Source organism: Gymnogyps californianus, chromosome 5 (genome assembly GCF_018139145.2).
Source record: "Gymnogyps californianus isolate 813 chromosome 5, ASM1813914v2, whole genome shotgun sequence".
Lineage (NCBI taxonomy): Eukaryota > Metazoa > Chordata > Aves > Accipitriformes > Cathartidae > Gymnogyps > Gymnogyps californianus.
In genome coordinates this window covers 56,007,027-56,020,275 of record NC_059475.1, presented here as the reverse complement: position 1 = coordinate 56,020,275, position 13,249 = coordinate 56,007,027, and the positions used below count along the sequence as shown (strand labels likewise).

Sequence of the window (13,249 nt, the reverse complement as noted above, 5' to 3'; positions counted from 1 at the left end):
AAGAAGCATAGGTTACATGCTGACCAGATTTATTTTATGTAGAAATCTGTTAGAAGCATGAAAAAGTATGGATTGTTTAAGTTTTAATTTGTTACTACGAAGATACTTTAGGAGAAATACAGTAATAGTTTCATTGGCATGAATTCTAAGTGAAAAACAACTCATTTTTCCAGGCATCACAAAAAAATTTGATAGCAAAAATCTTCACAAGAGAAACCTATTTGAAGACCTTGTATAATACATGCTAGAAAAATCTCAAAATCTATCGTAATTATGCTAGAAAAATCTCAAAATCTATCGTAATTAATCAATCAATCACAACCAGTCATAGGTCTAAACTTAGAAAAAAGTAAACTAATGAAATAAATCTCATCAGTTTTCCTGGAGTAAAATTTGCATATTGAAGAAGTGTCATATAGTCCAAGTCTTCAGTAATAATATGAGGAATTCCTCTTAGCTGTAAAAAATACCAAAAAGAATTAAGCCATTCAAACAGTTAATTATTTTTTCTCCTATATAACTGCAAGCAACAAAAATGAAAGTCTGCTTATTGTTCACAGGGCAGCATTTAGTAGATCATTAACAAACTAGTACATAACTACCTATTTTGAGATTATAAATGTAAAAGTATTACTGTTGCCTTCTCCCAACCTCAGGTCTCAGATAAGCAATATTTCCAGAAATAACATAACGGCCTACTGGAACCAAACACATCTATCTTTCTGCAGAATAGGCCTCATTTTGAGCAAATAAATGTTTTGAGTTTTTAGCAGAGCCAGATTTTGATTCAGTAAAAGAACTTACTGAATATGCAGCCATGATATGGCAAAGAATGCACTAGATCTCTTTACAGGAAAGGCCTTCATGATTTGTTTTACAAAGAACTGATCTTTCCCTATAACTTATGAAGATAAAAGTCATACAAACAGAGCCACAGTTATTTTCTAAAAGATACCATTCTGACTGGTGGGATTTTATTATTTTCATTTTTCTTGGGGAAGCAGGAAGGAATATTAATACACAATTCAGGAAGTTTCTGGATAGTAAAATATCCTTTTCCCATTAGTCTAGCTACTCAATACAATAACCCTAAGCCAAATGCAGTTACTTAACATCAGTTTTCCTCTTTTAGTTCTAATGATCCTCTAGGACTTCTTTTAATTTCCCAGATAGAAAACCGCACAGTTATGACAGCTGTTCCAAAAGCGCCCCCCCCTCTACAAGCCTCTTTTCTGACTGGGTAGTATCTTCAGGAAATTTTCTTCCCCAAATAATGTCTGTCACCCATCTAACATCTAAAGAGAGCAGCCCATACCCTTTTCTCTACTTACTAAATGCAAGAATAACTGTCAAGGTTCCTGAAAATGTTATTCTGTCTGCAGCTGTGACTGACCAAACCCCTAGGAGTGGACTATGACTGAATAAAGATCGAAAATGGATGTAACACTCTGTGGAGATGGGCAAAGGTGATTTGCCCAAGGAGCTCTGGCTATAATGCAAAGGAGCTCACTTTAGCTCAACACAAAGAGGAATGGTGGGTGGCCTTTGTTTTAGGTAAACAGCTAAACAACAGCTGAGTGGAGCTCAAAATTGTTGAGTGGATCAAATGGTGGTGTAAATGTCTCCCCGAGTTAGCCAGGCCAGCATGGGGGGAGGCTCAGCCCAACATAAGAGTATAAAAAATAAACAACTAGCAAAAGAATTTCGAAGAGAGCAATGAGCCTGAGCTGGTTTCAACCCAAACATTCCTTCCCGGTGGCTGGGGATGCCAGCATCATGACAGTGAGCATATTACAGAGACCAGTAATGGGAATCACATCAGTATTGTGACTGAACTGTGTATTGCAACTGCTTTATTTTGCCAACTGTAACTTACATTTGTATTGTTTTCAGTATATTTTGTATCACTCTCCTAAATCAGAAATCCCGTATAGCATCAGCTATCTTCAAATAAGTAAATTTGATATTAAATATTATGCCCTCCATATGTGGAAGATCTAAAAGAACCTGGTCAGAGAGTACTGGACTCCAGCAGCAAGCACTCTGCAGACACCACAGTCATTCAATATAGGAATAAACGCAGACTAGAAAGTCTATGATTCCATGCCAAAGAAAAGTTCTGCTTTTTCAGGGTCTTTATTAATCTGAGAAGTATCTCTGCGTCATAGAACCACATCTGAATACCTAACTGCGGTTAAACAAATAACTTCAACAAAACAGTATTATGAAACACCCACATCACAGGACGAGACCGGTATCTATCAATACCTACATTTCACAAGCTTCCTCATTATCACAAAACAGGATGTTTTCATTTGGCATTACTTTCCCATATTTCCACTTCTATACAGTAACATTCTTCCCTATAATCAAGATACAGTTTTGACATTTTACACTTAAATTTTAAGACTAACTTTACCCACAGCTTTATCCATACCCTGTTTTCAAGAACTCGTCTTTCTGCTAAGACCATATCAGTGAGAACGTAATGGTGTCAAAGCGCCAGAAGGAACAGAGTGGTAGGAATGGCTATGTGTTGGTATCACTTACAAGAGCAGGCCAAAAAGATCACAGCAGACCTTTAAGCAGTTTCTCAGGACACCCAGATCAGGAAAAGGATTAAAACAAAGGACAGACTGAAACCATTAGAAGTGGTAATGGGAAAATAAACCAGAAGTCTGGAGCCCCAAGACTGACTCAGATAAGGAGAAAAAGAAAGCACAAAATTCAGCAGTGTTGCCTAATGACTCAGATGTGGGACAAGATCACACTCACTGTCATCTAAAGGGTACAAAAACGTATACAAAATGAGCATACTGTCCTCAAGCTAAGAACAATATAAGAGACATGAAGAGGGCTTGAAGGACTGCATCCCTTGACCTCCGAGTTACTACAAGTAATTCCAGCGAGACTTGGACAGATGCACTTCGGTGTCTGAATGCTGGACAGACTACTGTCCAGTAAAAGAAAAATTTGTAGCCTCCCTTTCAATAAAGCCAGCCAGCCAATGCAATAAAACTGCTGATACTCTTCACATCTTTGACACTCACGGTAAGTCTCTTGATAGTTGCCTCACTTAAAAGGGAATTAAGTTTACTTAAAATAGCTCCTCAAGAGTATTAAAGGAGCTGGTGTTTCCCTCTTCCCCCTCCCCCCCTTTTTTTGTTTAACGTGGTCAATAATTGTATGCCTGAAGGTATTTAGTTAAAAAAAAAAAAAATAATGACAACTTCCCTTTATCCATAAAAGCAAAAATTCAAAATGGACATAAGTTTGAACGTCCCCAGCTGGGAACCCTGCCCTTAACAAATACACTAGATACACATACATGGTTTCTTGGCTGTCTATATTCATATCCATCTGTTAAGATGGCACTGTGCCTACTTACAAGTTGGTCAAACTATCAGTAGGCCATAGGTGCCAAACACTGATGTCTTTCAATGGGCAGCATGCATGATACTAAGCACTCACTCTTTTGCAAAAAAGCTGTTATCCATGGAAATATTTAAGCAATGGCTGCACATGCTTTCACATTTATTTGGATAAATCCATTCAAGGATCTTCCATTGATTGAAACCAAAAACACCTGGAGACTGCAAAAATTTTCTACATGAAAACACAGAACTGGGAAAAAAAAAAAGACAATATAATTTAAAAAAGATAATGACATTTTAGTGCAAATTCTATCATTCTATGTGCTTTTCAACTCATGATACAGCAAACATGAGGGTTTGTCAGGAAATTTACAAACGAGCAAACATGATGGAGAGCTGCCTTCTGTACATTGCACGACTGGAATAAAGTCATCTACTTCTCCGTAAAATCACCTTTAAAAATTCACACACATACACACAAAAAAAAAAAAACAACCCACCTTTAACTTTCCTGCATCTCAATTACCTCTCCCCATCAGTAAATGGAAATATTTTCTATCCCACAGGTATTGTGAAGCTTAATTCATTAGTGCCTGCAACCATGCTGAAGTCCTTGGAAACAGAATGCCATAGATGTCAAGTACTGTACTATCATTCAAGTATCAAACAGACCTGACCCTACTTAGCTAAGGTATCTGACAAGAACAATTTTCAAGGTGCATGATTGCAAACAGCAGCATTTTATGTGGCTACAATATGCTCAAAACAAAGATTTTGCTACTAACAAGTATGAATAACAGAAGTCTATTTGTCTAAACTCTCTCCAAAAGCCTCTTAGTACTACGAAGGCTATTTCTCCTGCTTCTCCCTAATAAAACATCTTGGAAGAAACTGAATACACTGTACTTGAGATATACAGACAATTTTGCATCAATAGTGCTATTAGTAGTGTTATCTTTACAAATGTTGTCTGCAATGGTTGCTACTGTAGCGATACTTGAACTCTTAGAATAAATATGAATAGTCACTTCTAAATTTTTGTTGGCATCCATTCTCACTAAAACTCCAAAATTAATGTAAATCAAATTTATTTTGAAGGAAGTATTTCTGCTGTGTGGCAAGTCAGACTGGTGTCTTCCTGATCCTCCTCTTTTATTCTCTGGAAATTGTCATTTTTATGGTTGTTTATCTCAGTAGGACCTTTTTTCATTCTCAACACAGAAAAGGCTTGCTGGTGACCTGTGCTCCTCTTCATGAATAGGTAGTCCCAGCAAGACCTGAAATCTATCCGTCATTAATACTGTTCATAATAGGAAGACATCTAAGTCTGCCTGCAAAAAAGGAAATAGAGACAGGCAAAAAACAAAAACAAGTTTTTGCTCAAGGAGGGGGAGGGAAAGAACATGACACTTTAAGACCTCTGAATACTGTAGAACTGTTTCATTGGAGGGATCACCAAAAAAAAAAAAAAAAAAAAAGTACCTGAAGTATCAGTGACTCGTAATACCAAGTGAGGTAGATAGTGAACAAAGACTTTCTTGCGTAAGTTGGACATTCTGTAACTGGTCTATCATTGTGTTACATCTTTGAGTACCGCTATAATCTCACTTCCTGGCGATTAAGACATCTGACAAATAATGGTACTTATGGGAGAAGAGATGCTAGGGTTCTTTCCCCAAGAAATAAGAAAACATCTTTTTAGACAAAATGAATAAATGTACATCAGTGGACCACAATTAATGAGAAGCATTTCATCACAATAGCACCATACTGGGCAAACTGAACGCTTTTTTTTTTTTAAACTCACTGAGATGACTTTTTAAAATTTCAGAATGCAGCTTGTTCAGAGATAGGAAACAGTCATTTACAAGAGGAATTACTGTGTTGCTAACTAGTTTTAAATTGCCTTCTCAAGAATGCATTTTCTTCTTTTGAATGGTATTTAAGGTTCTGCTGAAAATCCTGATCATCACTCAGATAGTTATTGCAATAAAGAACACAGTAAGCTTTATAAGGTACCAAATCATCTGTCACTCCAAGTCACCTCACCACCAAATCAACAGCAGGTACCTACGCATATGAATGAGACACTTCACATAAAGGCTTTTTGATAGTTTGGCACGCTGTATAAAAATCAACAGCTCTGAAATTCATTAGGAATCTTACCTCATTTGGGGATTAACCCCAAGAACTAAGTGGACACCTTATTCCTACAGAGGAAGGCACAAGTCTTTTGACACAGTAATAGCTACACGAAGCTTCACAACAGCTTTTATATTTTTGCTAATGATAAAAAGGGTCCGTGGATTCCCTACGAATTAATAAAAGCCTTAAGCACAAACTGAAAACCAAAGAAAACAACATGGCTTGCCCTGCTTGCAACTGAGTAAGGCTTAAACAAGGAAGGCAAACGGTAAGAAATAGGAAGTGAAGAAAAACCACAACCACTGACAGAAAGACACCAGCTTAGCCCAGTTCTTACACAACAGGCCTGTTCTGATGCTAAAATTGCAGATTTTTATTTGTAGGTTTGTATTTAAAAAAAAATTATGTTTACTTTAAAGCAAAACTCAGGAATGCCTCCCAACCTAGATGATATTTTGTTTGTTAGCCACACCAGGATGTTCCTAAAGGTGACAAACCTCTAAGTGGCACTGAGTATAGCTTTTACTCCACCTCCCCCACCTCGCCTTAGCGCTGAAAAAAATAACCACGAAGGAAAGCAACTTAGGCCGCTGCCACCAAAGGCAGCTTTAGAGCCAACAGCCCATGAAGGCGGGGGAAGGGGGGGTGGGGGGGGAGTGCAGCAGACCCCAGGGGTGAAACTGAGGGAGCTCTTACCCACCTGCCCCCATTCTCTCCCTCCCTCCCTGCCGGCCCAGGGAAATGCCTCCGGCGCCACGGGCTGGGACGGGGAGGGGAGCAGGGAAGGTGCCTTCCCTACCTCCGGTAGCAGACGAAAGGGAGGAACAGGGCCCGAGCGGGCCCCGGCGGTACCACTAGCCTCCTCAGCGAGGGAAGCGAGAAAACCCGGCCGCAACCCGCCAGAAGGGCCAGGGACGCACGGCAGGCCAAAGGGGAGGAGAAACAACGCCCCAAAACTCGCCTCCTAAAAAAAAAAAAAAAAAACAAACTACACCCCAAAAGCAAACGCCGGCTTCAAATACCTCCTCCGTGCCCAGGCCCGGCCGCCGCTCCTTCCGCCCCGTCCGAAATTCCCGCACTGCGAGAGGCCCTGAGGCGGCCCGCCCGCCCCGGCGCTCACTTCCAACCATCGCCCGCTCCCATTGGGCGGCCGCGCCACGGCTGCCCGCCCTCGCCCCTCCTCGGGCGCGGTGCCTGCTGGGAAGTGTAGTCCGTGACCTCCGCGGGCGGCCGCCCGCGGAGGTCACGGACTACACTTCCCAGCAGGCACCGCGCCCGCGATGAGCCAAGAGCTGACGTATTTTACAGGGTAGCTGTACGAAATCTCGGCGGTTTAAGCTAAAATAAGTTTGGAAAGGCCTTTGTCAGGCTGGTGCTGTGTGGTGATAACCCCTGTGCGGGAAACAGGGCAAGACACAGGCCGCCGGGTGTCCGGGGGACACGGTAATGTAGCAGTTCTCCATCTTGTATGACAAACTGATGCTTGGGCCAAAACCGACCCTTCCAGCCACCCCAGCACCAGAGCCTGCATTTGAACATTACCTCATTACATATCGTTACATACTTCATGATTTTACCTACTTTCCTACTTACCTGTCAGACCCTTTCTGATGTTACCTACTACAGTCTTGCACAGTTGTGTGATGGAGTTTCTCCCTACTCTGAAGAAGCTTTTTATCTATGCTTTGACAAAGCCTGCGTTTATTTAGTCCTGACTGATTTTTTTTTTAACAATTTCTGTGATACTTAAATTGTTTTGAGTGCACAAGAACCTTTTGCAAAATCAATAATAATTGCAAGTTTTATGAAAAAGAACCCATGCCTTTGAAGGGTCAGCATGCATTCTGACTCTTTCCTCTTCTCATTCTCTTTCCTCCCCATCCCAATCTCCTTTTCTTCAGGTCCAAGTCAAATCATACAGTGTTGGTTGACCTAGCAGGTCTGATCCCTTTGTTATCCAGTATCACTACATCTCCTTCTTTTGTCATCAGGTACGAATGTGCAGATACCCACACTTGCTTCTGCTGAGCTGTGAAGTGGGAGACAGGCATGGAAGAGTAAAGACATGCCAAAGCAGGGGATTTAGGGGATGAGGCAGGAAATTAAAAGGACAATGTTTTTGTGTTGTTAATTAGCTGAGGGTTTTAAACCTTTAAAAAAAGCATTATGTTTTCATGGCCACCATCTTCTCATGCTGCAATTTTAGAGGTACTAAATAGCTTAAAACAAAGAACTATCATTCCATAGTATGTTCATCGTGACAGTACTTATATAGAAGATATTCTTGAAAACTTGGGCTACATTAGGAATATTAGATATGTATACTAGAAATCCTAGGTACACCTACAGATGTTCAAGAATCTGAACTGTTCTGAATGTCCTAGGGTATCGGAAAGACCGAAAGATTGTTTGAAAGAAGTGGAGCACACTACCACACATGATAGCATTTCACTTGAAGTACCATCGTCTTTAATATTGGATTTCTGGGATCGTGAAAACATTTTAAGATGCTGATATAGAAAATAAAATGAAACATTTAATAGATATTGCATTCATTCCTTTAGTGAAAAGCTGATCTTCAGGCTGTCAGTCTGAAAACAGTCTTAACAATGAGGCCATAGAGATCTAAAGTAAATCCTGCTATCCCATCTGAAAGTTGGGCCAAAAAATATTATCTTTCTTGCATGAAGAGAGAAACCCGGACCTCATTCTATCTCTGATTTTTCTCTGTTGAGCCAGAATAATCAGTTCTGTTTTAAGCAAAAGGTACAGTTTCAATATACCCATCCTACTTCTTATTAACAAAAACATAAGATTCTGCCTATAAAGTATCAGAGCAGAGACTTTCATATATTATGTTTTCATACACTAAAGGGCTGGGTTTTTGTTTAGCCTGTCTGGTTTTATATTTATATTATTTATCTTTATATTTATATTATACTTTAATACGGCTACAGCTGGATATTCTTCAAGTATTAACCAAATCCAAAGTGGCCACAACTTTTCTCACATGTTCCCTATATACTGTCAGTTGTTTGACTAGACCTCAGAAAAGCAAGTATTGACCAAACAAACAAAAGCATAGGACGGGTTCCTCATTATCATCCTTCAGTGTAAGAGCATTCCTGGAATGTGCTGACTACAACTTTCAAACGTGCTTGAAGAATTATTTTAGATTTGATAATTGTGTTTGATTCGTCTCCAGAGAAAGGACTTTATATCTTTTCCTTAAAAGTTCTCTAATCTTAAATGAAATGGGCAATCCAATATATGTGGGCGCTACAGATACAGCTGTTAAGAAGAGTTCAAATGCTACTTTTAAATAGTAGTAAATATGCAATATATACTGTGCTGTAGTATATAAGCAGTTACATATTTTCAATTTAGCAATGGGGATAAGAAGTATGACATTTTGAATGTGGCTTGATATGAACGCCTGAAGAGGTAGTGATCGAACCGCAGTATGAATTCTTCTAAATGAGCATCTCCTAAAATAACCTAGATTAACCTTGAAAATCTTCAGAAGACTGGTGAATCTCCAGGGTAAATGGAGAATAGCCATTTCACAAATGGCTATTCTTTCGGGAGAGCTACGTGTACTCATCAATTCCAGAAGACATGCAAGTTACATCCTCATTACTAGGAGAATATTAAGAATGTTCCTCAAAAGACTCAAAATAGCACAAAGAACATTTGAATCCTCCTACCTCACCAAAAAAAAAAAAAAGAGAGAAAGAAAAAGAAAAAAGAGAAAGGAAAAAAAAAAAGTGAAATGTTCCAAATTATTTAGCCTCACAATTTCATTGTACAATAAGAAAACTGAGGCATAGATTGATTAAAATATTTGCTTAAGGTCTTCAGGGATTATTAGGGAAGGTCAGAAATATAGCCTGAATCTCTTAAGCAGGTTCAGTGCTTTCTCACAAGGCTGGGTAGAATGCAACACAGGAATGCATGAATGTGAGGGTTCCAGTAAAAATACCAAATAAAAGAATGCCACATGTCTGCAGGTAGTGAGATAGTGTGTTATACTTCAGTTAGGCTCATTTCTGCTTTAGCATAGCATTTTTCGGGCTGTGATTCATGGACTAAAGGTCTGCAAGATATCAGAAGGGAATATTGGAGCAAAAGGCGCACACGTGCTTTTCCACATACAGATGCAAGTAAGCAAGCAACAATCTAGAAATGTAAAAGTAATACAACGTTTCCCTTAAGTTTTGTTCTTGAAAATTATAGCCATAAAACCTCACAAGATTGTTGTTTATTTCTTTATAAAAAGATTAAATGACCTTTGGATTTAGAAAGTTTAGATTTAAATGACACAGTGGTATTTTCACATTATATGTTCTTCACATTTCCACTCTTCCAAAAATTATAGAATTAAATGGCTCAGAACTCCAGCATGTATTCCCTTCCTGCAGTCTTTTTTATTTTTCTACTTTGCAAAATGAGAAAAGTCCTTATACATTTCACAAACACATTGCCATACTACACACAATGCTTTAAAAAAGCAAAAATTAAAAAAAAAAAAAAAATCAACAGACAATTCCAAAATGAATGGGGTGACTGTGCCACCACAAATGCTTGATAAAAGAGTACATATGCACTGCACTCGGCTGTCCTAACTGGGATTTGAGGACCATAGACAGGGGTAGAGATTAGAGATTACTGGTCCTAAAAATCACCATGGTATTTGCTTCGAATTACAGTCCTCTTGAAGTGCTAGACCAAAAAAGTTGTGCTAAAATCCTGGTGGTCGGAGGCCATAAACAGTTTGAGAAGGAACTGTGGTATGATCCCGTTCCAAGAAGCAGTTCTTGACTCGGTAGCCTTGTGTTACCATCTGCCCACGGTGTACCTACTGTGGTGTACAAAGAATTATGCTTCCCGTCATATCTATGTGTTATCCTGCAGTGTGAGTATACCGGCACTAGGGAAACAATGTGGTTACTGCAAACTTTCATTCTTTTTTCCCTCTCATTCACATTTCACGCTATCTTCCTCAGTGGAAAGATGTGTATAAATTAAATGAAGGGTGTGGGTTTTTTCCTCTAATGTACTTTTATTAAACTTTAAAAGGGTAATCACTATTCTCTAAGAATAGCAGTATGGCACTCCGGAGTTGTCTTTGTTCGTCCATTAATATACATTCTAAGAGTATTTAAGATGATCTACCTGGTAAACTCAGAGTTTGTGTGTATTTTAGGAGACCAGTACAACATCCTATTGTGTCTGAGTGCTGTTAAAAGGTAGCTAAGAACAAAATTGGTTTTGCCACATGTTTAAGATCTTTCCAGGTGTCTTTACAAGTTAGACTAATTTTTGTATTTGATTAGATAGGAATTTGAATTTTTGTTTATTAATTCCTTCAGAATATAGTGAAGAAGAAACCAGAGAGAATCAACTATTATTTTGAATATTCAATCCATTTGATGAGACAAGTTTTTTGCTCAATAAAGTTATTACACATCTGTCTGGAAAATTACACATGAGATAAGGCTGTCACCTGAGTTCTCCTCACCGAAGGAAGGTGCAATATTGTTTCATAATAGGATCAAGTTCTTAAAGTACTTAATAAAAAATCACTTCAGCAAATAAATATTTACCCCTTTTTACAAATGAAGAATCAGACACAAAGATGCTGAGTGAAGTTTGTTTAGCTTGATGTCATGAAGTAAATTTGTAATAAATGTCAAAGTAAGACCTGGATTTCTTGACTCCTTTTTCTATATTATGAATTACAAAACCATTATTAATGGTACTGTTCAAAACATTAAATTCAAAATTAAGATGCTGAGGCAGGAAAGGTCTTTGTAAATCTTGCAGCTCTTTGAAAATATCCTCTGTATTCATTCCCAAGTTAAGCAGTTAAATAGTTAGATGAAGGAACGGAATATGAGGAAGAAGAGGTCCAAACTCTACAGATTACCCAATAATTTAATGGAAAGGGGATGAAGTATTAGACGAATTAATGAAAATGCTGTGGAAGAAAAGCTACAGAGTCAGATCCATTGGAAGTTTCACTTTTTCTGGAAGTTTTGTGATGCTAACAGACATGTGATTTGAAGCTGTTAAAGGGAATAATTTTAAATAACTTGAAGCTTCTAAGACTAGAGTTTGTTTGAAGTGCATTAAATTAATCCAAATTAAAGGACTTTCACGAGTTTCTAAAGGGTTTGTATGTTTTCTTTGGTCAAGGTCCAAACTCATATGCATGGGCAGTTTTTTCTGCTTAAAAATAAAAGACTGGACTGTCTTGAATGTGAAGTGTCTTCACCCATCTTAGTTAGAAGCTATATTTATAGGTATGCATACATTTTATCTGGGGAGCACTGTATATCCTACGCTGTAGATACATTCACATGCACACAAACAACAGTACATGGAGTCTAACTATAACGATACAAAGAACTTCTGTTTATCATCAAACATTTCATATATCCCATTACATGTGAAAGAATTATTATCTATCCTCTTGCAGTACAATGCTTTTTCCTATAATGGAATTTTACTCTGCAAATTTATTTTGGTATTAAAAGGTTCCACTTTATAATGTCTATGGTTCAATCAGTGATCTAAAAGGCACTTAAATGCTTTGAACAAGATACATAAAACGCTTTTATTGCAAAAGCTTTGCTGTATCTACCAATTTTACCATTGATCTCTTTCCATGTAAGGCAGTTCTGGAAGCTGCCCATGCTGTATAAAATCACATGGTGGCTTTTGATCTCCAGCTGGTGATTAAAGCACATTATGGAGGTTTGAAATTTTCTTGTGGTCATTAGCATACCTCCAAACACTTCTCTGCTAAATAGTAGTGGTGTTCTCACTACATGCTATTTAAATAAGAAACCCGGAATCTATATACTTATTTACTATCCTTTGTAGCTCAGAGGATACAGATCTCTTGAATGAGGTGACCTTACCCTTAGCAATAGACTTACCGATCAAATAGTGATTTCTTAAGGTGACTAGGCTCTATCAAAATGCAAGGAAGAATGAGGTTATATATTTTTAAGCCCCCTTTTGATACAAACAGGCAGAGCTCCATGCTTTGCAAGACCTTGTATAGTTACTCCCTATCTACAATTCCATATTTCCCACTGCTAAAACATGTCACCATCGTTTCCAAGGTCACTAGGCTGTTGTAGGTTTTCCACAGTGGATTTTTAAACAACGCAGCATTAACTCTGTTGCTTGTAAATAGCAAGAAAAGCATCTTGCCTCCCACTTTTTGAAACTGTATTTATGTGGTGGGAAAAATAAAGAATCACCATGTGTTTGTTACTTTCTTTAACAATCTCTTTTGGGTTTCCTTTCACAAAAAATAAATGAGGATGTCAGCTTTATATATTTATATTTCCCTTTATTATATTACGTTGCATTTTATTTATGTATTTTTACCATCTATATCTTGCTAGCAACCAAAGTTTACTGAGCGTTACCCAGATACAGAGGAAAACATAACATTTGTTGAAAGAGATTACAGTCAGTAAATACCAAATAAATTCCAAAGCTTTCTGTTAGTTGTTCTACCCTGTCCCCTCACTCCCCAAAATAGAATGAATATAGGTAACCTGGTTTCTGACAAGTCAGCAGTTACAGACTTTTAAAAGGGAATAAAATCTGGGTCAGGGGAAGAGTATTGGCCTGGAATGGATGTTCCAGCTGTAAGGGAGACATTTGAGAGGACAGGAAAACTTGTGGAAGAGATGGGCAGGCAGAATATC

At 38.2% G+C, this 13,249-nt stretch overlaps 1 protein-coding gene across 2 annotated transcripts in view; it reads right to left on the bottom strand.

Moving 5' to 3' along the window:
- The window catches only part of VRK1 (VRK serine/threonine kinase 1), a 36,513-nt gene extending 29,922 nt beyond the window's left edge, over positions 1–6,591 (bottom strand). The window contains exon 1 of one of the 2 annotated variants that reach the window (XM_050897518.1): positions 6,542–6,591. The gene's annotated coding sequence lies outside the window, so the exon portion shown is untranslated. Of the gene's footprint in view, positions 1–6,318; positions 6,362–6,541 lie in introns of those variants that run through there. The other variant, XM_050897519.1, reaches the window with a different exon arrangement.
- Positions 6,592–13,249: the final 6,658 nt, after the last annotated feature.